This window comes from Mesocricetus auratus, unplaced genomic scaffold (assembly GCF_017639785.1).
Source record: "Mesocricetus auratus isolate SY011 unplaced genomic scaffold, BCM_Maur_2.0 Super-Scaffold_100008, whole genome shotgun sequence".
Classification (NCBI taxonomy): Eukaryota; Metazoa; Chordata; class Mammalia; order Rodentia; family Cricetidae; genus Mesocricetus; species Mesocricetus auratus.
This window is the reverse complement of record NW_024429192.1, coordinates 18,545,994-18,571,409: the sequence shown is the minus strand read 5'-3', so window position 1 is coordinate 18,571,409 and position 25,416 is coordinate 18,545,994. Positions and strand designations below refer to the sequence as shown.

Below are 25,416 nucleotides of genomic sequence, written 5' to 3'. Positions count from 1 at the left end.
AAGGCCATCTTATTTGAACTTGTGTTTCCTGTTTCCCAGGCCTAGGAGTAGGAGGAGACAGCATCTAAAGCAGTGGCTTATTTTGGCTGGAGCTGCAAATCCCTAGATTCCAGATTGACTGCATTCCATACTGTCGGGCTTTGTTAACGCCTACTGCTTTTAGTTCCAGGCATCTGTCCATGAAGTTTCATTGAGCTATTTATATTCGTGCTCATAAAGTGTGGGGATATTTTGAAACTAGAGTTTCAAATTAATGGATTATGTTTGCTGAATATTAAATTGGGGGCATGACACTTTCTTACTGGATTATTGAGGGATATAAAGATACTTTTCTCAACACTAGAAGATAAGATACCCAAGTGAGTCTTGTTTGGCATTTTATCTTCCCCAATAAAACTGAAGACAAAGTCATTAAGACTTTAAACGATAATAAAGGCAGCACAAACAAGTACCAAAATGAGTCACATGCAGCAAATATTGTGGGAAGGAGATGACTGAGCTGGGCATGGTGGCACATGCCTGTGATACCAGCATTGGGAAGGTGGAGGTAGGAAGACCAAGATGACGAGGTCCTCTTCCTTAGCATAATGAGGTGAAGGCCAGCTTGGGGCAACAAGAGAACCTGTCTCAGAAAAATAGCAAAGAAAGAGGAGGATGATGAGTGTGAACAGTAAGTGGTGTTAGGGGTGGTGATGAGATTTCTCTATCAAAGGTCACATATTCAAAGCTGATCTTGAGTGATTAACCACATAATCTCCAGATTGTAAACCTTAAGACTTTTTATTGCACCAGGTTTAGAATCAGGTGGAGGGGAGGAGGGGAATCCCTAAATTGCCAAATACTGGAGGAAATGTCTAAGAATGTGACAAGAAGCATCATGTCATTTTGCACAGAGCTTGAGGGGGAAGTGCATCTGTTTGCAAATCATGTGTTCATCTGGAAGTTAATATGACTTGCAAAATGCACAATTTTAAAGACTGTTGTTTATATGCATGCTCATAGTTTAGGTAGAACTACAGTGTTACATAGAGAAATAAAACATATTTTATTTATTAATTCAGTTATTTAGCAAGTTCATACATGTATACAGATGCATTCTGATTAGTCTTTTCCCCACATGCTCTTTTTAATTTTCTCTTTATTTTACTAAGACTAGCAGGCAGGCTTGAAAATCACTATGTAGACTAGATTGGTCTCAAGTTCACAGAGATCCACCTGCTTCTACCTCCCCAGTTCTGGGATTAAATGTATGAGCAACCACATCCAATATCTCCACATACTCCCTTAGCTCATCTCCGCACCCCCATCTCTGCTGTAGTCCTCATCCCTACCAGAATTTCCCCAAATCATGGCTTTTGGAAACAATTTTAAAATTACCTTGTACTACAGAGTTTTCTAGAATGAACTCTAAGTTATCATCAATATAGCCCTTCTGCGGTAGCTTTAAGAAGTTAAAAGGATGAGCAATGGTGCCAATGAGTTGGCTCAACAATTAAAGGTTTGAACAAAGCCTGTAGGCCTGAATTCGATCCCAGGAACTAGTAGAAAGATAAAATGAGATAACTGACTACACAAAGTTGTTCTGTGGTCTACACACACACACACACTCTTTCGCCCTCCCTTTTGCTTGCGGTATAGGAAGGCAATGAGTAATAAACTTGGGGCGTCGGCAGCATTCACTGAGCATCCTCCTGACTCTACCTTCTGTCTCTTGCCTCTCTCTTTTCTCAATCCCCGCCCCCATTCAGATAAGTTTGAACTTGTTGGCTGGACCCAACAATATACACACACTTTAGAGCTGCATTGTAAAGGTGGGGAAAATATTACAGGAACCAAGAACTTGCTGGTTGCCTCTCATTCCACAACAACTGGCTAAGAGGGGAAAAAGCAAATCACCATACACTAGAAGAGAGAAAATGAAGTCTTTCTGTCCCTGGCTGCTCTCTAGCAATGTGTGTAACCAGAAACGTCTACAACCTTCTTATTCATGAGCAAAGGAAAACGTACCTTTTACAGAGAACTGAAACAGGTCTTTTTCAAATTCCATCCTCCCCTTCTTCCATGGCTACTAACATCCGCGTGGACAAGTCTAACAGATGAAGTCTCTAGAGAGACTTGGTCATGGTGGGGTCTCTCTGGTTGTGAGGTATCTCCTAGATATCTGCCAGGTCCTTTCTATAAATACTGAAGAAAATTCCCCTTGTTTATCTGCAGAGTAGTCAAAAAAGTATCATCCTGAAGACCATGTGGCATTCTGTTCTATTTAATGCATTCTTCTCAGAGTGTAACTGTTTTACCACAGCCTTATACCCTGCAGTTTGACCTGGTAAAGAGAATACCCACCTAAGCCCTTCTACATCCAACAGAGAGAAGAAATACCCAAAGCTGGAACTCATGCAAAGTGGAAGAAAACAGAAGAATTTGTGATGATGACAATTAGAGGCCACAGCTTAAGAATAAGTTATCTTAAGATGATAAAATTCTTTAATTCCCCACTTTGTTCCTTTCACCTTTTGTACCAAAGTCATATTTACAGAAATTCATTTTTTACTCTCTGTATCATGCACAATTTATAAAAAAGAAAAGAAAATATGTACAAACCAGATTTGATGACAGACACATGTAGTCCTAGCACTTGATAGACTGAGACAAGAAAATCATGGTTTCAAGTCAAACTTATGGCATGAAGGCAGACACTCAATATAATTAACTAAGTAGCAGGCACTCGAAAAATAAATCAAGAAACACAATTTTAAAAACAAACTTGAACACTTTAACAAGGTGTTAAATGTGGATCTAGCAAGAATGTTAAAATTATCAGACCATTTCTTTTTTACTTTCTAGATATATTAGCTTCTTTTATTTCATAATATCACCCATACAGTGAACAATAAATAGGTGCAATAATAATAAATTTATAATAATATTAAACAAATAAGTACAATAATAAAGTAGAGAGAGGGTGTGTGTGCGTAATGGGAAAAGCAGGGAAAGGAAAAACTGTGAAACCACATGAGATCTTCAAGTACACAACTTCAACCAGACCTAGTAATTACAGTGGTCACTTAGAAGAAGGCAGGTAGTAATAACTTTTTGCCAGACAAACTTGTTTGCTTCTTATAGGTTTCAGCTGGGATACTCGACATGGAGGTCAGCTACTGGGATGCAGGACATGGAGTTCAGATGCTGGGATGCTGAAGATGGAGGCCAACTGGGATGCTGGGCATGTTAAGAAGGTTGACAGGTAGACAGAGGGGAGGAAAACCTCATGATGTTTGTTCTTATGCTGTCTTCTGGAAATAATTTACTAGAATATGAATTTGAGTTTTTTGTTTTTCTTTGCTTGGAGTTCTTAAAATAACCTCCTGTGTTTTCTATCTCTGGTCTATCTTGTATTGCTATCAGACCAGTATAAGTTTTGAGTAAGATTAATGCCTGGCACCAATAGGCATACTAACATTTATTAAATAAATGAAGTCATCTCCATCAGAAAGAACCCTCCTATCACTTCTAATGGTTTGTACTGAAGACACTAAATTTCTTGGTATAATGTCCCAGAGTTCAAGACTGAACACAGCCTCTTCCTGCCTAGGCTCCTCTCAGCTTTAGCTCTTTAGTTTCTGGATTTTTTCAGCTGCTCTGTTAATGACCATGTGGGCTACTTCCCCTTGCAGTCTCTCCTCCTTCCTGTTGTGTCTTAAAAGATTTTTTTCTTCTTCAAATCTATTCCTTAATGAACTCTTCCCAGATGGCATACACGGTTCTATCATAAAATCTCCATGAAATTATCAAGCTTGTCCTGATCACCATATGAAATATAAATAGCTGTTCACATATTGATACCTCCTAGAGAGCATCTTGTATGGGCACAGTATTCTGCTTTGCTGTGTATGTCAAAGCATGGCACATGCTGGAATCAGTAAAAGTAATAGAATTAGACAACCACAGACTCATAGCTCTCTGCCCGTTCAAATTATGACCTTAAGAAAGTTAATTACACCCTCAGACTTCAGTCTTATCTTTTAAATTTTTAAGAGAAATTTCCCTTGGCTGACTATGCAGTGGGCAGATAGCTTTTTTATTTCTGAATAAGGTGAAATGAGATAGAAGCAAATTGACACAAGTAAATGAATGTATTATGTGTGCAGCTGTATGTATGTGTATGAATATGCATGGGTGCATAGGTACACTTCCCAAAGGATGGCTAATATTCAATGGTTTCTTAGATTTTATTGTTAAAACTATTGTAATTATTTAAAAACCTTTTACAAATGCTTTCGCTGCAGTTATGGGCATTTGAAAATACCTGATTCAATGAAAATAAGTGAGATTCAGTTATGTGTGCTTAGGGTTGTCTTCAAAAATAACATTTTGAAATGTTACATTTCTGAAGACTCTTCCTTTGGTGTTGTGAAATAGGCAGAGTCAGCCAAGTTAGGTTGCTAACCTGGACTGTAATAGGAATTGTTTCTTCTCAGAGAATTTGTGATTACATAGTGGCATCAAATTACAGTTGTATGCATGATAATAACGTGGGTACAAACGAACCAGTCAAACCCAAACAGAAAGCTCTACTCAGATGAGAAGTGAGAATTGCAGAGCACAACACAAACTAGACATGTCTACAGAGGAGAAGAATGCAAGGTTTGCCGTCACCAGCTCTCTTGCCTGTTCTATATTGCCCAGCTACGTTTTTCTTGGCTTGGTTGATCCTCTCATTTAAAAGTGAGACACCATTGGAGAGAAACCTAAGGTAACTGAGCTTTTATATTCAAACACTGAAAATAAAGAATAGATCTTTTAAATATAAATGGGGTCAATTATAAGACTTGCACGTTAAAACTTAAAGAGTTGATTTTTTTCTTTTCTCTTAAGCATACAAGGGGGAAGAAAGAATCACACGGAAGTTCCCATTTAAGAAAAAGAAAAAAAAACACCTCCATAGTGTGGAATTTGGTTGTTCTCAAAGGATAAAATTTCTGCCAAGTGGATGACAAGCTGTTGTCACGGCATAATGGGAGGTTCCTGTGGGGGTGTGCAGTGGGTTAATGCACAGAAGTTCTGTTACACTTTGGGCTTAGCTGCTCTCTGATGCAGGAAGAAGCAACATTTGAAAGCCCCTACTCATCTTGATCAATAGTTAGTCCATAGGCTTATTCATATATGGCCAGCCCAAGCATGTGATGTTAGCATCACAATGAAAATGCATTGTTTACTTTTATATGAGAGCCATGTGCATCATATGTGTGTGGGTAGGCACACATATGCCATGACATGCAAGTGGAAATCAGAGGAAAACTTTCAGTTGTCAGTGCTCACCTTCTAGTAAGTTAGAGAACAGTTGTCACCTGTCCCTCCTACTGCCCTGCATGATTCATGCCAGCAGGGGCCTATGAGCTTCTACATCATTGTCCTGTGTCTGCCTCCCTTCTTCCCAAAGGAGTGTTCTGTTCACAGATGCAGCCACTTCCCCCAACTTCTAGGGGCTCCAAACTGAGATCAAAAGGTTTGTATACCAGGTGATTTTGCCTGCTGAGGGATCTTGTCCTTTTATGTTATTTATGTGAATCTCAATAGGAAAATGATTCAATGTCAAAATTACTAATCAAAGATAAAAGTATGTATACACATTATAAGACATGAACTTACAAATATTAAGAAATTGCAGGAAATTAAGAACCAAGGCTTACATAGTGCTATGAACAAAGATTATTGTTCCTTTTCTCAATTTTTTTGTTATTAAACACTGACAGCAGTCACCAAAGATGGCTTAGTACTCTTATTTCAAGATTGGAAATTGAAAATGAGGGAGAGTCTGATTCATCAAGGATCAAATAACTTGTTAGTTTTGGAGTTGGGCAATGTAGTTCTGTTTTTGTTTGTTTGTTTGAATTCTACTTATCCTGTCATGTCATTTTTCATTATTCCTGTTTTTCCAGTGGTTAAGTGGTCCCCCCATTCCCTGAAAATGGAGTCATTGTATAAACAGTTAAATGGAACAGACAGACCATTTTTGTATATGTGAGATGTAATATAGCTTCCTCCTATAAGATGCTCCAATAAATCTATTTAGCCTCAATGTGATTAGGAGACGAATCATCACCATTGTTCAAGAGAATTTCTAGAAACAAGCCAAAACAAATCCTTGAAAATAGAATCACATGAACTTTCCATTCCCTGTCCTCTGGGAAAAGAATGAAGAGGGTTCTTTTTGCACCCACTTGTTCCTTTCAGGCCAAACTATCTTTGGGAAGTCACATTCTACATTCCTGGAATGCTTGAGTTCCCTGTGAGAGGCTGTCTAGTCCCATCCAGAGCCATGATTTAAAATGGTGCTTAAATTCATCTGGTTGCTGTTTACAAATTTGATTTTTTGTTAAATAGATCGTCAATCCATTATTGATTTTATAGAAGAGCCTTCTATAAACAATAGCCTATCACTAACTTGTAACATGCTTAGGACACTTTAAAAATAGTATTATGAATGATGATGAATTAACATGTCAACTTTACCATAGACACATGAGATAATTTAAGATCTAAGATCAACTCCTGTCAGAATGGCTAAAATAAAAAAAAAACAATGACAGTTTATGCTGGAGAGGAGGTAGAGAAAGGGGAACACACCTCCACTGCTGGTAGGAGTGCCAACTCATACAACCACTTTGGAAATCAGCATGGAGATTCCTCAGGAAAATGGGAATCAGTCTACCACAAGACCCAGCAATTCTGCTCTTAGGAATATACCCAAAAGATGCACATTCATACAACAAGGACATTGTTCCACTATGTTTATAGCAGCATTATTTGTAATAGCCAGAACCTGGAAGCAACCTAGATGGCCCTCAGCTGAAGAATGGATAGAGAAAATGTTGTACATTTACACAATGAAGTACTATTCAGTGGAAAAAACAATGGGATCTTGAAAGTTGCAGGCAAATGGATGATACTAGAAGAAACCACCCTGAGTGAGGTAACCCAGTCACAAAAAGACAAACATAGTATGTACTCACTCATACGTGGATTTTAGACATGGATCAGGGGATTTCCAGCCTACAGTCCCACTACCAAAGAGTTTGAGAAACAGGGAGGACCTTAAGAAAGATATGCATGGTAACCCAGAGAAGGAGAATGGGACAGGAGTCATTATAGGTGTGAGGAGAGATCTGGCACTAGAGAGATTTCCAGAGATCTACAAGGATGACACCAACTGGCAGTCTAAGCAATAATGGAGAGGCTACCTTAAATGTCCTCCCCAGATAATGAGATTGATGACTAATTTATATGCCATCCTAAAGCCTTCATCCAGTGACTGATGGAAGCAGAGGCAGACACCCACAGTTAAACACTGAACCTGGAACCCAGTTGCAGAGAGGGAGGAGTGATGAGCAAAGGGGTCAAGACCAGGCTGGTGAAACCCACAGAGGAAGCTGACCTGAACAAGGCTGAGAGGCCAGCATGGGACTTATCTAGACCCCTAAATTTGGGTGTCAGTGAGGAAGCTTCAGCAACCTATGGGGTCTTGGATAGTATATCAGTATTTAGCCCTGGCATACAAATGGACTTTGGGAGCCCACTCCACATAGAGGGATGCTCTCTCATCCTGGACACATGGAGGAGGACCTACACCCTGCCCTGGATGATATGAAAGACTTTGAAGAGATCTCCTTCTCCTAAACTAGGGGTGGGTGGGGATGTGAACATGAGGTAATGGGTTGGGGGTGGAATAGAGGGTGAGAGTAAGGAAAGAGATGTCTTGATGGGGACGCATTTCAGGGTCAGGTATAAACCTAGTACAATGGAAACTCATATGAATCTATAAAGATGTCCTGATAGTCCTGGTCAAGACTTCTAGCAATAGTGGATAGGTAGCCTGAACCAGCCATCTCCTGTAATAAGATTGGTGCCTACCCTAATTGTCATCAGAGTATCTTCATTCAGTAACTAATGGAAACAGATGTAGAGATGCATAGCTAAGCACTGGGCAGAGCTCTGGGGAATCCTGCTGAAGAGAGGGAAGAAGAATTGTACAGCCAGGGAGTCAAGGTCATTACAAGGAAACACACACAGACAACAAACCTGGGCTCATACGAGCTTACAGACACTGGACCAACAGATAAGGAACCAACATGGGCCAACCTAGGCCCTGTATATATGTGAGACAGATGTGTAGTTTGGCCTACTTTTGGGACTCCTATCACTGGCAGCAGAATCTATCCCTGAGGCTTTGGCAAGCTTTTGTGAACCTGTTCCTCACCAAGCCTTAATAGAAGGGGAGGAGCTTAGTCCTACCTCATCTTGATATGACATGCTTTGTTGATACCCATGGGAGGTCTGTACTTTCTGAACAGAAACAGAAGAGGAGTAAGTTGGGAGAGGGGCAGGAAGGAGGTGGGGGAGGGGGTGGGAAGAAGAGAGGGGAAACTTGGGTCAGGATGTAAAATAAATGAATACGTTTGATTAAAAAATAAAATTATTAAATTATCTGTTTCTAAGATATTATTGAGCAATAATTTTGGTAAACTTCAAAAACTTATTTTCACCTCATAGTGGCCTTAGAAAAACAAAGATATTTCTATTCCTTCTACCTTAACTTTTCCCACTTTACCAGAGATCTAACCTATACAAAATATGAATAAATTTTTCCAATGTAATTTTTCTGTGCCTCTAAGCCTTCAGTAAACCCTTTAAGAATTGGTCAATGTAAAGAAGTATCCATGTGATATACAGAACCAGCATTGGGCTGCAGCTTATGGTCTGTCTGTGTTCTGGGGGGCTGTCCATGTTCCAGGACATGTCTGCTACCTACCATGAGAGCAGACATCAATCAACTTCTTAATAATCAAGCATTTATGTTGACTCCAGGAAGTAATCTTCATATTAACATGTAATAAGCTATCCATAAGGGGTCATGTTGAACAAAAACTTTAACTCCCTGGCATGACTGTGTTTACTATAGATTCTTCAGAGTGATTTAAATAAAATCAAATATGCCTGTGACTTTGTCTTAGGACTGGGAAGCTCATCTCTTCAGTTCCTGGTGCTTCTCTGCTGCATTGCTTTTTTGGTTTTATTTTTCACAGCTTTACATAAATTAACCAATCTATAGGTATAGACACCCTGACTGTCTGCTAGATCACTATGTAATAAACTTTATATTATCCATGGCTATGTCCCAATACTTCAGAAAAATAGTCTCCTGAACACAGATAGATATCTAGGGATACTCACTGTAAGTTTGCTTAGATAGCTTATTTCTCCAGAGAATTATGACATTTCTGTTTCACAATTTTTATATTCCAGTTAAGTTTTAACTCTATTCCTAACCAGGTTTTTACAAATGTCAACAATATCTGACCCTCACTGAAAATCATAACAAGAGGGAGAAATATGAAAAAGTAGAAATGGGAGAGCTAAAATCTTTCCTAGGTTAATGACTGTGGGAATTCCCATTAAGTAAGAGGTAGTCAATGGCATCAAGTGGTAGAATTGTTCAATTACTGAGATTAAAATAACATGTAGACATTGGGGAACCTGCAATATGATGAATGAGGGCAGTAAGTTTCTAAGAATAATTGATGGGTCAGTTTGCTTCCTTATGGGTGATTTTGCTTCTTTCCTCTGTAACAACTTTATTAAAACAGAATCAAGAAACGCTTGAACTTCTGGAAGCACACACAGACTGGTAGCTGCAGTGGGACATGGTGACACCAGCCCCCACCCTAAGGTATTTCAGAAGCGACCACATAAGAACAGTAAGAAGTTGGATAGCATAGGTGCAGAGCCAGCAGAAGGCTACTCAGGATACAGAACTGTAAAGGCACCTACACTTTGCCTAAACGGATCACAGCTAAAATGCCTGAGAAATTAATAGGTTGTAATAATGTCAAGTTTCCCAAAACAAAACTAAAGTAAGCAAATAGGCAGTTGAGAGCAAAAAGAGCTGGCAGAGACAGTATAAGGTCTGCCTTGGTTTCAAGTTCTTTTTGCTGGTTTCACTACTCTTCAGTCCCAGTTGCCTACCTAGACATTCAATGGCTATCCGCTCTTCATCCTGCACAGCATTCTATTGTTGTAAGAGAAGGGACCACAAAGTGACATGAGGAGAGATAGATTAATACATGTGATGCTTCATGCGTGGGCTCCATTAAACACTAGCTTCTTCTGAAACTGTGAGTGCCAGGATCAAACTTATTTCAATTAGAAGACAATTCTTTTAGCTCTGTGAAGGATGGATGGAGAAGCAAGGAGAATGAGAGTCAGGGGGATCAGGGGAGAGCTGGGAGAGTAGTCTCAGAGCAAAAAGTTATAGAGGAGAAGGACTAGAGTTAAGAAATTGCCAAGGCTTAGGCTCCTCGGTGAAATAACTAATTCTATGACCTTGGACCATCCTTTGGATCCCACTTCTTCATCTATTAAAAGAGAATCAGAGGCCTTCTTCTAGTTACTACTCTTAGAATACAAGAAACTATTTCATTAGTGTAGAATCCTACCACCCCCAAGGTTTTAGGAGTCCTCTTTGTATTACTAGTATAAATATGAATATTATTATCACGGTCACACAATCCTCATAGGACTTATATTATAAAAATATAACTAATGTCAGGAAAGGAAATTCTATCAGGATTTCTACTTAGAATAAGAAATTTCTAAGAACAATATATCAAACACCAGTTATATGGATATATTTCACATCAGGATGGACTCTAGGGTTTGTCTTAAGTCATATATAACAATTAATAGCTCTAATTTGAAAATATTTTAAAAACTGAATCATGTTCAATTTCCCATGCTTATGTTATTAGAAAAAAATCACAAAATAAAATGTTTATTTAAAAATGCATGTCTTTTTCTGGCTAACATACTGTTAATACATTTTTAATGGCTTAACTCTTTTATCTATTCTGAAGACATCATAAGTTTGTTGTATACGGGTGGAATTTATTCTTAGTTACACAATAATCTAAAAGAGACAAAGATTAATTTTCCTTTATCAGATTGTTTGCAACATTTATATCCAAATGAAAGAAAACTTAAACTTAAACCCTTTCAATATATATTAATATAAACCTTTGAAAATTTTTAAGTTATTGCATATGTACAGCCACAAAACTAATTAAGCACAGCCAAAGGAAAATGCATAAAGTTTCAAATTAATGATTAAATGTGAGTAATTTGGCGTTTAATGTGAGACATAGCTTTACATCTAGATCTGGTTCTATATTAGATCTGATTCTGTTCCTTTACAAGAATCCCACTAATATGAGAATTATCTGCTCATATTTGTATATCTTATGAAGCAAAAAAAGCTAAAACCACTAGTTGAGAAAAAACAGAATTTACCCAATAAGCAATCTCCTAATATAGCTGTAAACCATAAAACAATGTTCAAACCTATTTTGTTTACACAGAATTCAGGTTAGTGTCTTGGATTTTTAAAAAATCAACACTGGTTTTTCCCCAAATTGCTTCTATGTGTGCTAATGTTTATGTTGTTGAGTTATTATAGATCAACTTTAAGCATAAAGCAAACATTTGCTCTGTGAAAATGGTAAAAAAAAAAAAAAGGCCTGTCCTCCTAGATGCTTCTCATTCTTTATAAACCCTCACTGTCCAGCCATGAAGTATGAGCTTAGAAAAACACTCTCCCTCCTCAGCCCAGCATGGATAGTACTGTGACTAGAGGCTAGGGGGGGAGGGAGAGGGACCTGGGATTGACATGTGAAGCAACCTTGTTTCTAATTTAAATTTAAATTTAAAAATAAAGATTAGGTGGAGAGCTTAAAAAAAAAAAGACAGGCATGGAAATGATACAATGTGGCAAGCATTTGTGGACCCTCAACACGCTATTTGTAGACCTCAGTCTGCCAATCACATTATCTGAAGTAAATTTAACTTGTTTACACATGTGAGAGAAAGAATCCCAACTTACTGATGCCTACTAAGGGAACTGTACAATTAAAATCCTGACAAAAACTGCAGGCAAACTGGAGGATTGAGACTTTTTTCCTAACAAAGGCAGACACAGCTGATTGACCTAGACTTAACTCTGAGAAGTAATCTGCAATTTAGGGAAACTGGCATGCTGATCTAATGTGAAAATGGCAACCTCTGTTGGTCTAAGGCCAGAAAGAAGCTGCAGTGTGGTTAATGTAGAGGTTAGAAGCATGCACACACATGTATTTTTGTAGATGCCATTTTTTTCAGAAATAGTTTGTTGAGAAGAAAACTACGGAAAGGGGGACACAAAATTAAACAATTCCATACTTTTAGCAGAAAATAAATCATTCCCTGAGCATAGTCTTGCAGTGCATACACAGGCATATACAGACATGTTACCTGTAGTTACCCTGATATCTTTGAGAAAACTGTAGTTCCAGAAAAATGGTAGTAGCCATGGTAAATTGATCAGTTCAGTTCCTACGGTGTTTGAGAACTACCTACTCTGAGCAGGAACTCCTAGTTTTGACAGTCTATGATAGTGACCACACAATGTCATACTCTGGCACAATGACTTAAAATCACGGTTTATTTCCCACAATTAAATAACTCAGTCAGATGGAAATATATGACATTTATTTCTCTGTGATTTTTTCTGAAGAATTTGACATTTGTTATTTTTAAGATATCATGCCTTAGGTTCCTATTGAAAGGAACACATCTCCATATGTCTGCATGACTCTTTAAGGTAACTCCCAGGGAATGAATCTTTCTTAAAACAGCCTTAAGAGACATCGATTATATCTGTGAATTATTCTCAAAGACAAATGGGACATGACTCCTTCACCTGCCTTGGAAACACCTCTATGGGACGTTGGTCACTTAAGGGCCAGTAATTAGAACAGTCATGAAGATAATTATTAAAGGATTTTTATCAAGAAACACAACTTAGTTCTTAGAGGTGGACTTGAGACACAGCATTTCATGTCGCTGTCACCTGGTGTCCTTCATGGTGTCATTGCTGCCTAAGCCTATACTTGTCTTCATTTATGTAGTAAAGTTATGGCTACCATGGAGAGATGACAATACTGCTGCTGAAAACCTTCCACATGCACAAGACAGAATTTCTTTAAAACATACTTATTCTAATGCATCGTGTGCACGTGTGTGCAGGCACATTCATGCTTGTGAGTGTGCGTGCACAAAGAACAAGGCAGCCGTGTCGAGGTCAGAGCACAATCACAGGTGTTGGTCTCCATCACCTACCTTGTTGTTGGAGCCAGGGTCTCTCTGTATTTTTTGTTGTTTGGTTTTCGTTTTTCTTTCTTTTTTGGTGGATTCTGCTGTCTACATTTTCATTTCTCCACTGAAACATGAGACTACAGATGTTTGTTCCACATTTCTGGCTTTTATGTAGGCTCTGGAGATTCAAACTTATGTGGAAGCATTTTTTTTTTGCTAGTGAGTCATTTTTCAAACCCTTATTTCAATACTTTTAACAGTCAACTTTCTTGCAACATGTTGTGGTATTAGTAAGGACATCACCGAAGATACTAGTGACAATCACCACACTCAGACTCGTTTTCTATGTACACAATGTCTTATTAAATTCAACATTGTAAGGTTGTTTAAAAGTCATCAAGTCCAATTTTACACTCGTAGAAATGCATGTAAAGTACATTCTACAAATGATGTGATTCCTTGGCTCAGATATAGAAAATAATGGAATGGGTGGCCTTCCAAAAAAGAAAAGGTAAAAGAACAAAACCAAAACAAAAAAAACTGTGGGACATAATGTTTGTGTCAAACCGTATTATCTTACTGTGTTTACCTAGGATGTACACCTTAAGCAAAATTCTCAAGTTCACAGGGAATATTCTTAGCTTAGGGAACATTACTATTTGACTAGGTCTATAGAAGTATAAGTGAGAATGAGAATATTGAGAAATCAGTGTCTAGTGGCCTTCTTCCCTTCTCCATAGATGCATTATCAGACTTTTAGCACAGATACTTTATATCACACATAAACATATTAATTTTTCAACAGCTTTATTGAGCTATAATCTCATACTGCAAAACTCACTCCTTTATAGATAATCATGGATGTTTCCATGGTTTTAGCATATTCACAAGGTTGGTGCAGCCATATAACAATTTAATTTTAGGACATTTTCATCACCTCAATATGAATGATTTTTTTAGTTCTTTCTTTTTTTACTTGAGGAATTATTTCTGGATAAACAGAGATGTCTTATTAGTCTGGCCATAAATCTGTTAAATATAAGAGGAAGAAAATCTAGATAATGGGCATTAAGGAATTAAATAATTAATTTGCTTGACTTTAGAAATAAAAATACATGTGAGGAAGTATTTTTTAATCTTAATTTTCAGTAAAGTAGTTTCTGGAAGATAAAAGATACTTGATATATCAAATGTCATTAAAAATAATTTGATACAATAACAGGTTACGTTTTCTTTCTTTCTCCTTCCTTTCTTCCTTTGGGTTTGCTCTGTAGACCAGGCTGGCCTTGAACTCATAGAGGTCTGCCTCCCTCTGCCTCCTGAGTGCTGGGATAGAAGGCATATGTCACCACCACCCATCAAAGGTTATATTTTCAAGGTGAATTTCTGAGATTACAAAAGTTTTGTCTATAGGTCCCCATTGATGGATTCTAACTATTCTAAGACTAAAACAAAGTTATTTAGATTTAATCTTAGCATTTGTCTCTGTCAATTCATCAAGACATTTAATCACAGTGATGGGGTACGTTTATATACCTATCCATATTAGAAAATATTCTTTGTAGTCTTACACAAACTGCTAAAGGTAAAGTAAGTGCTTTATTACAGTATCTCTTGTGTTTTAAAATGTCTTCATATTCACAATTACTAGTAGTTCTTTCTAGTCTGCATAACTCAATTGCTATGTCTTTTGTATTACATGAGATGGAGAAAGGTTAAATTATAAGACAATGAGAGGGTTAGTTATTATTCTGTGTCATGGTCATTCCTGCAGGGTAGGATGTCTGTGACTTTTTTGTACTTAATGAATCAACAGCACAAATTCTTTTCAAATACGCAATCATATAAATTTTTTAGGACAGGTCTTCAGTGATTTTTTTAAATTCTTTTTCCTTCACATAACATTTTAGATTTCTACTCTTAAACTCAAATTCCTGGGTCAATTCTGCTGACTGCCACCGGTTTTCTTAGCTTAATAGGCTGAGAATCCAAATTTTGGTAAATGTTCTAAGAGATTTTTCATAACAGCCTCTTGTCCCTTTCTGAGAGAGGAAGTAGGAAACACTATAAAAATGCCATGCAAAGCCGGGAGGTGGTGGCGCACAACTTTAATCCCAGCACTCGGGAGGCAGAAGCAGGCGGATCTCTGTGAGTTCGGGGCCAGGCTGGACCGACAGCCTCCAAAACAATACAGAGAAACCTTGTCTCGTAAAACCAAAAAAAAAAAAAAAAAGAATATGGCACTATTATGTTTCTGCTCAAAATATCCTTAGCTGGGTGTGGTGGCCCAAGCCTGCAATCCTAGCATGGAGCATACTGAAGCAGCGGGAGGGGAGGCTCCGGGTCAGGCTGGACTACAAAGGCATAGACTGGCTCAAAACACAAATGAGTAGAGAAAAAAAAACCCCTCAGTGATGCACGAACCTGGCCCCTGCCATTTCCATCAGCCTTTGCCCAGCACTTGCTTCTACATAGACCACACACAAGTTGCTTGCTAAATGAAGGAATCTGATGTCACAGTCAACCTAAAGTTACTTCTCAAAACAGTAGGCATGTGAACACAAGAATTCAGGAAAAAGTATTCCATAAAGCTATAATAACAAACACCAATAGTTACTGAATCATGAAATTTCTGGACATTTTTGTGGAAGCTACCACCTGATTGTTTCAGGAACAATGCAGATGCAGACTCATTATTAGTTTGTTATTCTTATGAGTTCCACTAAGTTAAAGGAAGACAGACTAGGGCGTATGTAAAGACCCATCAAACATGCTAAACTACTAAACAAACATTGCTGAGATAGTTAATAGAGGCAGAGCCTACCCTTCCTTCTGCCGCTGGACTTGCTGGTTTCTAGGGAACACCGTACAATGCTTCACTCACTCACCCTGCCACCAAACCTGTTGACTCTAGTAATTTGGGATACAGCTTTATTCTGCCTGGAAGAGCTAAATGGCCTGGATCCCCCAGCATCCAACAGGACTGGAATTCTTTCTCACCTTCGTGCTCACATGGAAATGGTATCTTAATCTCAACTGACAAGTGTATTTTTAAACAAAACTAAGAGGTAGAGGGCCAGAGGAATGCTTCAGGGAGGACCAAAGGGGACAAAAAGGGCAGGATTGGCACAGCATTTGCATTTAGAAACTGAAGCTTGTTGCCTACAATTTAGACACTAGATGGAAAAGACAAATTGTTCTCTTCTATTTTTCAGGTGAAGATTATAATGGATCATAATAGTGGCTTTTCACACCAAATACAGTTTTTCCAGTTATACACACACACACACACACACACACACACACACGCACACACGCACACACGCACACACAAAGTCAGATGCCAAAAACGGAAGGAAGGAAGACAGGAAGGAACATTACTTAGTCACATTGGTGGAAAAAGTAAATTCACAGTGATGGTGAGAATTCATTTATTCCTCCACACAGAACTTACTGAATTCCTGTTGTGTGCCAGGTTTTGTTTTTTTTTAGGCAAAATAAATGGAGTGTGTGGGGGTGGGGGGAGGATATAACTGTCAGGAAGAACCTACTAGAAGGTTCTACTCAAAGTGCCCTGAAAAACTGAACTAGGAGAGTATACAACTAAGGGACAAGCAAGGCCTTTAAGAGAGAGTTTGTCAATAGATGGTATGGGGGAATTATTACAGAGTGAACGTTAAAATACTTGTGAAGCAATGGAGTAATCTGCTAGTGTCAGCACATCTATTTTTCTTGAGATCTCAGCCTCTGACACACACATGAGTGACTGAGGAAAAGGGCATCTGAGTAGCTCATGGAGGATAGGAATCAAATTTCCATGACTTCTGATCCTGTATTCTTTATTAAACATAACTGTTGGTCTTCTTGTTCAGACACAATCCTGAAAGTAAATTTTAGAGAAGCAACAGGGTTTTTCCAGGTATTTTGGGGGCAAGCAGTTGCAAAACGCAAATCTTTGCTTGGTTTAAGTTTCAGTCATCACAATTATGGAGGAATAGTAATTTCTGTGTTATTCTCTAAGAACATGTTTTTCTTCTTTCTTTCCTTCTCTGCTCCACATTCTTTTTCTGTTTACAATGTCAGACCTCTAAAAACTATATTCTGTCAAAAATAGTAGCAATCACAGTTTTCTATCTGTCCCCTGAGTTTCAGGACATAGCAAAGGAAATATAAAGTCACCCAGGCATTTTTATAATGCTTAAAGACATTTAGAAATAAAGACTGGCCGGGCGTTGGTGGCCAACGCCTTTAATCCCAGCACTTGGGAGGCAGAGGCAGGCGGATCTCTGTGAGTTCAAGGCCAGCCTGGTCTACAAGAGCTAGTTCCAGGACAGCCTCCAAAGCCACAGAGAAACCCTGTCTCGAAAAACCAAAAAAAAAAAAAAAAAAAAAAGATGATTTAGAAATAAAGACTGATAGTCAGGACGTTATTTGTACTTGACACTGGAGGAAACCCAAGGTAGGGGAGCAGAGAGGAAGGAAAATAGGTACACAGCATCGTTACTACTGTAATTTTGTAAAACACTGGGCTTAAAAATGAAAATTCAGGCCATGCAGTGGTGACACACGCCTTTAATCCCAGCACTCAGGATACAGGTGGATCTCTATAATTTTTAGGCCACCCTGGTCTACACAGTGAGTTCTAGGACAGGCTCTAAGTGTTAGTAATATATTTAAGTCTTTTATATCTCATTTTCTATTACAATCTTTGGAAGTATTCCATTGGAGGGGGGATTTTAGGTCAGAGTGAGAGGAATAGAATTATCAATGAAAATCAGATTAGGAGTTTAAGACTCTACCAGGCCAAGAACCCACATGGTTAAAGGAAAGAAGCAATGTCTGGAAGCTGTCCACATGAACATCCACGCAATTATATTCAACAATATACACACAGGCACACAAATAAATAATAAATGATGTGTGCCGGATTCTCCAGCAGGCAGGGCTGTGGAGGAGCCAATCCTGCTGGTCCCTCCTTGGGGCTGAGCAGGATGGAGAGTGTACACAACCCAGAACCCCCTTGTAATCACAGGAGAGAACCACACTGAGTCGGGAGACTTGTAAAAGCAGGGTCTCATTTTATTGCATCAGGCAGGAGCTTACGTAGGGTTGAGAGAGGGGGTGGAAGTCAGGATGGGGTGAGGTGGCGTGAGGGATAAGGGCCATAGCATCCCACCAAGTTAGAGGTAGCTGCGCAGAAGCAGCTCTAGATCATGCTGTGCTGAGTCACTCATGTGTGGAAGTTCTGACCAAAGACAGGTCACCAAACTCTAGTCAGGCTTAGGAAGTTACACTGGGCCTTGCGTCTGTCTGGGCCTCTTTAGGCCCAACAGATACGTAATAAAAAAAGTTAAAATGACCCGCGAGAGTCTAGCTGTAGGATGAAGGTAAATGCTATATGATACAAACATGAGGGTACACGGTTGCCCCAGCTTGGTGTGGGGAGGCATAATAAAAGGAGATGCTGCAGCAGATGTGATCTGAAGGCCACTGCACTCGCACAGCTCCCTCCTTCCATGTGCTCAGCTCAGGGTTTATAGAGGGGAACTCTGCATGCTGCAAATTCAGAACCCTGAACTCTGCAAGCTTTGTGACAGCAGATCTCTGAGAATATCCAGCTAAGAGCGACTCATTCTCCTTGAAATAGAATTAAATGTCTCCTGGTGAATGGAAAGAAGCCAAGTTAAGTGTGTCGTATTCAGCAGGTCCTTTTGCCAAATGGTGAGAACTGAGAAGTAGGCGTTAGCTAATGACTTCTTCCCACACGATGGTGCCACTCTAGGGCAGGTTAACAATGGAAACGAGTTTTCAGCGGAGAGTTGGATAACATTTACTTACAAACAAACGTAGTCTATCAACTACTCTTAGAAACAAGATTGTTAAGGCACTCTGGTATCAATCAATACTGTCATTCCTGAAATGAATGTGCCTGGGTCCCATGAGGCTTGAATCCAATGAGGTGCTCCAAAAACCATGAGATGTTGTCACTAGACTTCACCCCTACACAGCAATCAGTCCTTATCAATGCTTATGTCCTATCATGCAACTCAAGCACAATGTACTTTGCTGATTAGGCAACATTCATGTGGGCATTCTCATATGGATATCTGAAGTTTTATGAATACCTACTTAGGGTTTTTCCAATGTCCAGGACTCACTTAGAAGGACTAAGATGTCACTGCTTGCTCTGTCTTATGACTAAGCATCTTCATTTTGCTAATATATGTTGCATTCAGTTATTTCTCTCTCTATTTATTACCACTTTAAACACATCAGTGAATGATAAAAATCAACTCAGGAGTTCTCCATAGCATTTTTTAATTAAATAGACTACAATTAAATGAAGGAGAGACTACAAAAATATGAAAATGTACCAAGTTTGCCATCCAGTATTAGGTAGGTATATATGTTAAGTTATAATGTAAAATATGTCTGCTACTGTCATTCATGCTCAGAGATTCAAACATGACTGTAAAATAGAACCAGACAATGTTTAAATCTCTTGCAAATCTGAAACAGAGTATGTGCTAGCATTAGTAATTAGTATTTGCAAACCACAGAGTACAAGGGTTCTAGGCTGATACTCAGAAGAGAACTATAATTATTAATTATGTTTCCTGGAAGTCTTTATATTACACTTTTTTCCATATCTTGTGGTACTGGTTTTATGATTCAGAAAGTACTAATTGCTATGACATACACTCACTTCTGTGTCCTTCATGTTATTTTTTTCTTATTTCCACAAATTTGGTAGGATTTTAGACCAAAAATTCCTGTTATATTGTCTTAAAGTCTGTAGAGCAGATATCTGACATAAGCTCACTGGCCTTAGGTCAACATTTCTGTAGGTCTGAATTCTCCTGATGGCTGCTTCCTCCCCTTTCCAACTTTTAGGGGCCCTGGCACCCATCAGTTCAAGGCTTTCTCTGTCTCCACACTTAGCAATGTAGAATTTCAACCTCTACTGTAGTGGTCAACCCTCTTTCTGATTCTAATACCACTTTCTCTTTCTTAAAGTACCTGTGTGATTCCAATGGGCCTGTGAATATACCCAGCAGAATCTTCCACTCTGAAAGTCCTGTTGACTCCTATTGGAGTCTTCCTCTTGACTACTTAATAACAGCAGGTTTCGAGGGGAAAGCTTGGCCATCTTTGGGAAACAGCATCTCTCTGCCCACTGCACCCATCAGCTGTATGTGAACTGGCTTACCCAGAGAGAATATTCACAGCACTTGGATAATCTTTTTTGTCACTTCCCCTTTAGAGGTGGCTAACCAGGTAATTTCCTATAAACCTATTTTCTGATTTCACGAGACTTTGTCTATATGGACCAGGAAAGTCACGCCTCACCACCTGTGATTTTTCCAGCCTTGCTTTGGAGAATTTGATGGGATTTGTATAACATCTCTAATTTTCACATTGTAGTTTTTAAATGGTCTAATTTCAGTATCTACACTGCATATCACAGGCTAGGTAAGTACACTCATGGGTTAATATTAAAGAAAAGGAGTGGGGGAAGGAGGTGGAGAAGCATAGAAGGCCCAGAGCTCACAGCCATCCTGGGTAGTTGACAGTGTACAAAGATGTCAGTGTGACAAAAGCATTTGGGAAAGAACATGTCAAACTCTCTATGAGGAAAAGGAATCCCTAAAGAAGGGTTCATTGTTGCAGAATAGTCTACATGGCGCCATCTGTTTTCCTGTGAAAGCCACCATTTCTAACACTCTTGACTTGGTGACTGTCATTCTTACTGGTTTTGTTTGCCTTCCTATTTTGTATGGGACTTTCGTCCTGCCAATCATATTTTTGTAGATGATGGAATTCATCAGTCAGTCACATAGATGCTTGGAATTATGGTCTACTACTTAAAAAGTTTATGGTTTCCTTAAACGGAAAATGTACTCTGCATAACAAAATTAAAAATCAAGCATTTATCATGGAAATACCATGTCTTATGACTTCAAATATGTTAAACTTCTCTTGCAAATTGGCTTCTTTACCCTTCTCTAGTCTTACTTTCATTTTAATGGTTCTAATGTAAAGTCACTGGTTTTATTTGACATATTACCTGCCCTGAATTTAACCTTAGTACCTTAAATGGGTCTTAAATTTACTTCTCTTGAATAATTTCATTTATATGTGTTCATATTTTCTCTTCAAAACATAATTCATATTTCATTAGCAACTGGACAGGATTTGGTTGTTAGCTTGTCCATTTATTTCAATTTGAATGTACTTTTGTACTTGTAGCAATCAATATTTGCTCAGGCAAGACGTGGAGGCATTCAGTACAACAGCAATAGGTAGGAGCACAAGCGCCCATGAAACTCTGCCAATCACCAATGGAAAATACTGCTTTGAAATTCCCTGTGCTATTCCTTCAAACACTCTTAGAGGTAAAATCTCTTCTTTTATCCTTTTATCTTTTAAAAGGTAATGTTCTTTGTCTATTAAAATTGCTATAAAAATTCTTTGCTTGGCAAAGGAAGGCGAGAGACAGAGGAGGGGCTTGGAGTGGAACCTCACTTCCTGTTGTAGTCACACCCTTGCGTGGAGCATGCCGAGTGTATGTATAAAGCAGAATGAAGTGCGTTTGTCCAGAAGACTTCACTGCCTCCTTCCACTGTCATCCCAGTACAAAGATCTAGTTAAGCTGGCCAGCCCAGGTACAGAACTAACTATCCATTCTCCGATTCAGCTTGATGCAAGTGTTGCATGCTTGCCTGCATGGCCGTGCTGTCGGAGCCATCATCCCCTCTTTTATCCCAGACCCCTGCTTACGACAGACGCAAAATATAAGGGTCAGTACAGAGCTTCAGTGTTGCAGTGAGTCAATTTCCTGAAGTCACATCCAGGGTCAAGATCGCCTCTTCCTCCACCCTAGGATTTCCTTCCTCTTTGCTTTGTTTAAGGCCACCAGCACAGTGGGAAGTGGGGGAAAAGTCTAAAGCATATCTGACCAACCATTACCCGAAGCACTTGTTTTCTCTGTTCGTGCTCAAGGCTAACAAAAACGGCCCGAGACAACTGCAAACTGTTCTCAGACTAAGATTCCATGCTAGACCTGATGCAAAGAGCTTAGTTACTTCGGATGCCACAGGGAAACTTCAGGAAAGAAATGACTAGAGAGATCAGATGAGGGATGGCGCTGGAAGGTAGAGGGCACGGCAGAGTTAGGAATGGGAGGATGCACTGTTTTGGGAAAGATTTGCCTTGTTCATTACTAAACAAAAAGCCGGTGGGAAGGAAGCAGGCAAGAGTGAGGCATCCACTCCAGAAAACAACAGTGAGTGGCCACACCTCCAATGATAAAACCCTGAATATAATGTATTTCCCAGGCCCAAGCAAACTGAAAGCCGAGTACATGTGAAAGCTAAGATTAACTGAAGCACAATTGTTAATGAGCTCTGCTATTCCCTGTAGGCAGCCACAGAGAGAACAGCATTGCTTGTAACCTAACGAAACTGTGAGAAATCGATGACTAATCTTGCTCGTGACTTGTGGTAATTATCAGCACGAAGCATGGGTTGCAGTAATTTTTAATATTATACAGCATGCCTGTGTAGTCTGAGGACTCCTTCATGCATGGCATACAACTGAGCACACCGGGTTTTGTGCCAGGTACATTTATTTATTCCCAGAGTCACCTCTCTGGTCCAGAAAAAAAGATATTTCTATAATAATTTGGCACATTCTAGGGAAAATACATTTTAACAGAGGCAGGAAGGCAGATCTCTACGAGTCTGAGGCCAGCCTGGTCTACAGAGCATGTTCCAGGACAGCTAGGACTACACAGAGAAACTCAAAAAAGTCAAAATTAGAAATAAAAAAAATTTGCTGGCATAGCACTGATAATTCTGTAAGTAAATTCTATAAGAAAGATAATCCAAATGCCATATGAATAGAATTCAAAATAAGTGTTGTGGTTTCTTTGTAATTCTGTTTTGCCCTCCACCCCCACCCCCAAACGGTCCCTCTGTGTAACAACTCTGATTATACAGAACTCAATTTGCTGACCAGGCTGTCCTTGAACTCAGAAAGATCTACCTGCCTCTGCCTCCCAAGAACTGGAATTAAAGGCATGTGCCATCACCGCCCAGCATGGGGCTATTTTTTTTACTCCTGTGTGTGTGTGTGTGTATGTGTGTGTGTGTGTGTGTGTGTGTGTGTGTGTGTGTATAGAGGTTAATGAACCCTATAAGACAGATGTACTGAGTCCTGAGAAAAATTTTTCAATATTTCTGTCATTACACAGCATACAAATTGATAGCTGATTTTTTTCCCCCTTAGAATAGTAGCTCATTGAAAATCCAAACAGCCACTTTTAATGGTTTTTAGTTTTTACAGGGTGCATGGTCATGATAGATGCTCAGTATATTATGAATTGATTTGTAACTGTAAAATGACCATTCACAGGATACTTAACTTAGTTGAAAATCATTGACTGTATGAAGTATTGCCCAATACTCTCATCTTTACAAAAGCCAATTTGGAATTTAAAATGTGTTTCAGACTCTGTGGTGCAAACTTAGATTCCTCTGTCTAAAGTGCTAAGAGATTCTATAAACTAAAGAATACCCCCAAAGAATCTTTTCTCTATGAAATCAATTACAAGTAAATGACTTTCCTATATCATGGATATTATTTAATCCAAATAATGCTATCGGAAGTCCTGGATTTTAACATTGCCATAAACAAAGCATGGACCATTGCAAATCTTTTCTTCTTCTTAGGCATGCATATTCTACTTGGTAGGTTGCTAAGATACACTAAACTTAAAAGTACAGAAATGTAATTTGACTCTTTAAAAATAGGCAAGGCAGCTTTCTTACTTCTGGCAAAATTAGTCTCCAAGGAATGTATGCAATCACAGCACAATTATTTATATTAGTTACTTTCTGCTCTTAATCAAATATTATTCCTAGATTTCAATTTTACATCTTGATATTTAAATAAACAAATTTAGTTGCAAAACTTAAATGCACACCCCTGGATTTTGACCCCTCACCCTTCATGTACATAATCTGTAGAGAGAAGCCCAGATGACCTCTAATCAAAGCCACAGTGGCTGATTTATAGTCTCTTCTATTCCTTCTCACTCCAGCCCCCAAATCCAGACATAGCAGGGTGACACCACCAAACTGAAATCCACTTTATTTTCAATTAAACTTGTGATGAAATTGTGTGCGACCTCCAATTCTGAACTCTCAAGTTACAAAAATGCCTTTGACAATTGTATCTGTACTAGTTGACCAAAATAACAAGCGTAGATGTGTTTTCAAAGTTCAAAGTATTCCTCTTGTGCATCCTGACCTTAGAACCTATTACCTGTTTGGTAATTTTCAATGTTTCAATGCTGCATAGAATTTCTAATTTGTACTCTGGCCATCATCAGTCTCACAATTTTTCCTTAGTGAGAACCAGTAGATAGGTGTTTGTTTGTTGTTTTTATAGATTCCTAGTCTATGTAGAAGGCATGAAAAGACATGATTAGGAAAAATCTCCAGTTAGAAATATATGTCTACAGATAAATGATAGTAGATGATAGATGATAGGCAGGTAGATTATAGAAGATAGATAGATAGATTGATAGATAGATAATAGATGTTCACTATTATAAGATCCTTCTACCTGAAAATGATAGATCAATCTCTTCTAATCCTCTCCCACTCCCTAAATTTGTTCCTATTTTTGTTCTGACAATGTTGCTTATTCCACTTCTTTTCTCTTATGTCACTACTCATTAATCCTTCGTGGGTTTTTATTTCTCCTGCACAGAGCCTCTCATTTTAACAACTGCAGAATTCCACCTTCCCTTTCTTCCCCCACTACCCCACTCAGTCAATGCAAATGTATTCATCACCTCAGTTACCGCCTAGACACACAACTTCAAAACATTCCTGTGCCTTTATGAATTCAAGTCTCTAAAGGCATTTTCAGTGGTGACGTTCATTTTCCAGTGCTGCCCAACTGCCCTCTGACTCTGCTGCTCCATAGCTGCCAGTCTTACGGTAACAGAAGCACAGAAGCTAAGAGAAGTGGACTCGTATGACATCAAGGTCTTCACACTACACACGAGGGAAGAGAATCCCACTCTAGACTGTGGTAATGCAAAAGACCCGGACTACAAGAACTGAGAGCTTGCGACTCAGTTACAAGGATGCTGCAAAAATAACATGTCTCCAAACAGACATCACAGGAGCTTCGTAGCAGCCTGCATATGCCCGATCAATT

General features: G+C 38.9%; 1 long non-coding RNA gene across 1 annotated transcript in view; it reads right to left on the bottom strand.

Annotated features, from left to right (window-relative positions):
• Window positions 1-25,416, bottom strand: part of LOC121141914 — a 72,505-nt gene that overhangs the window by 42,986 nt on the left and 4,103 nt on the right. The gene's annotated exons all lie outside the window — the stretch shown is intronic.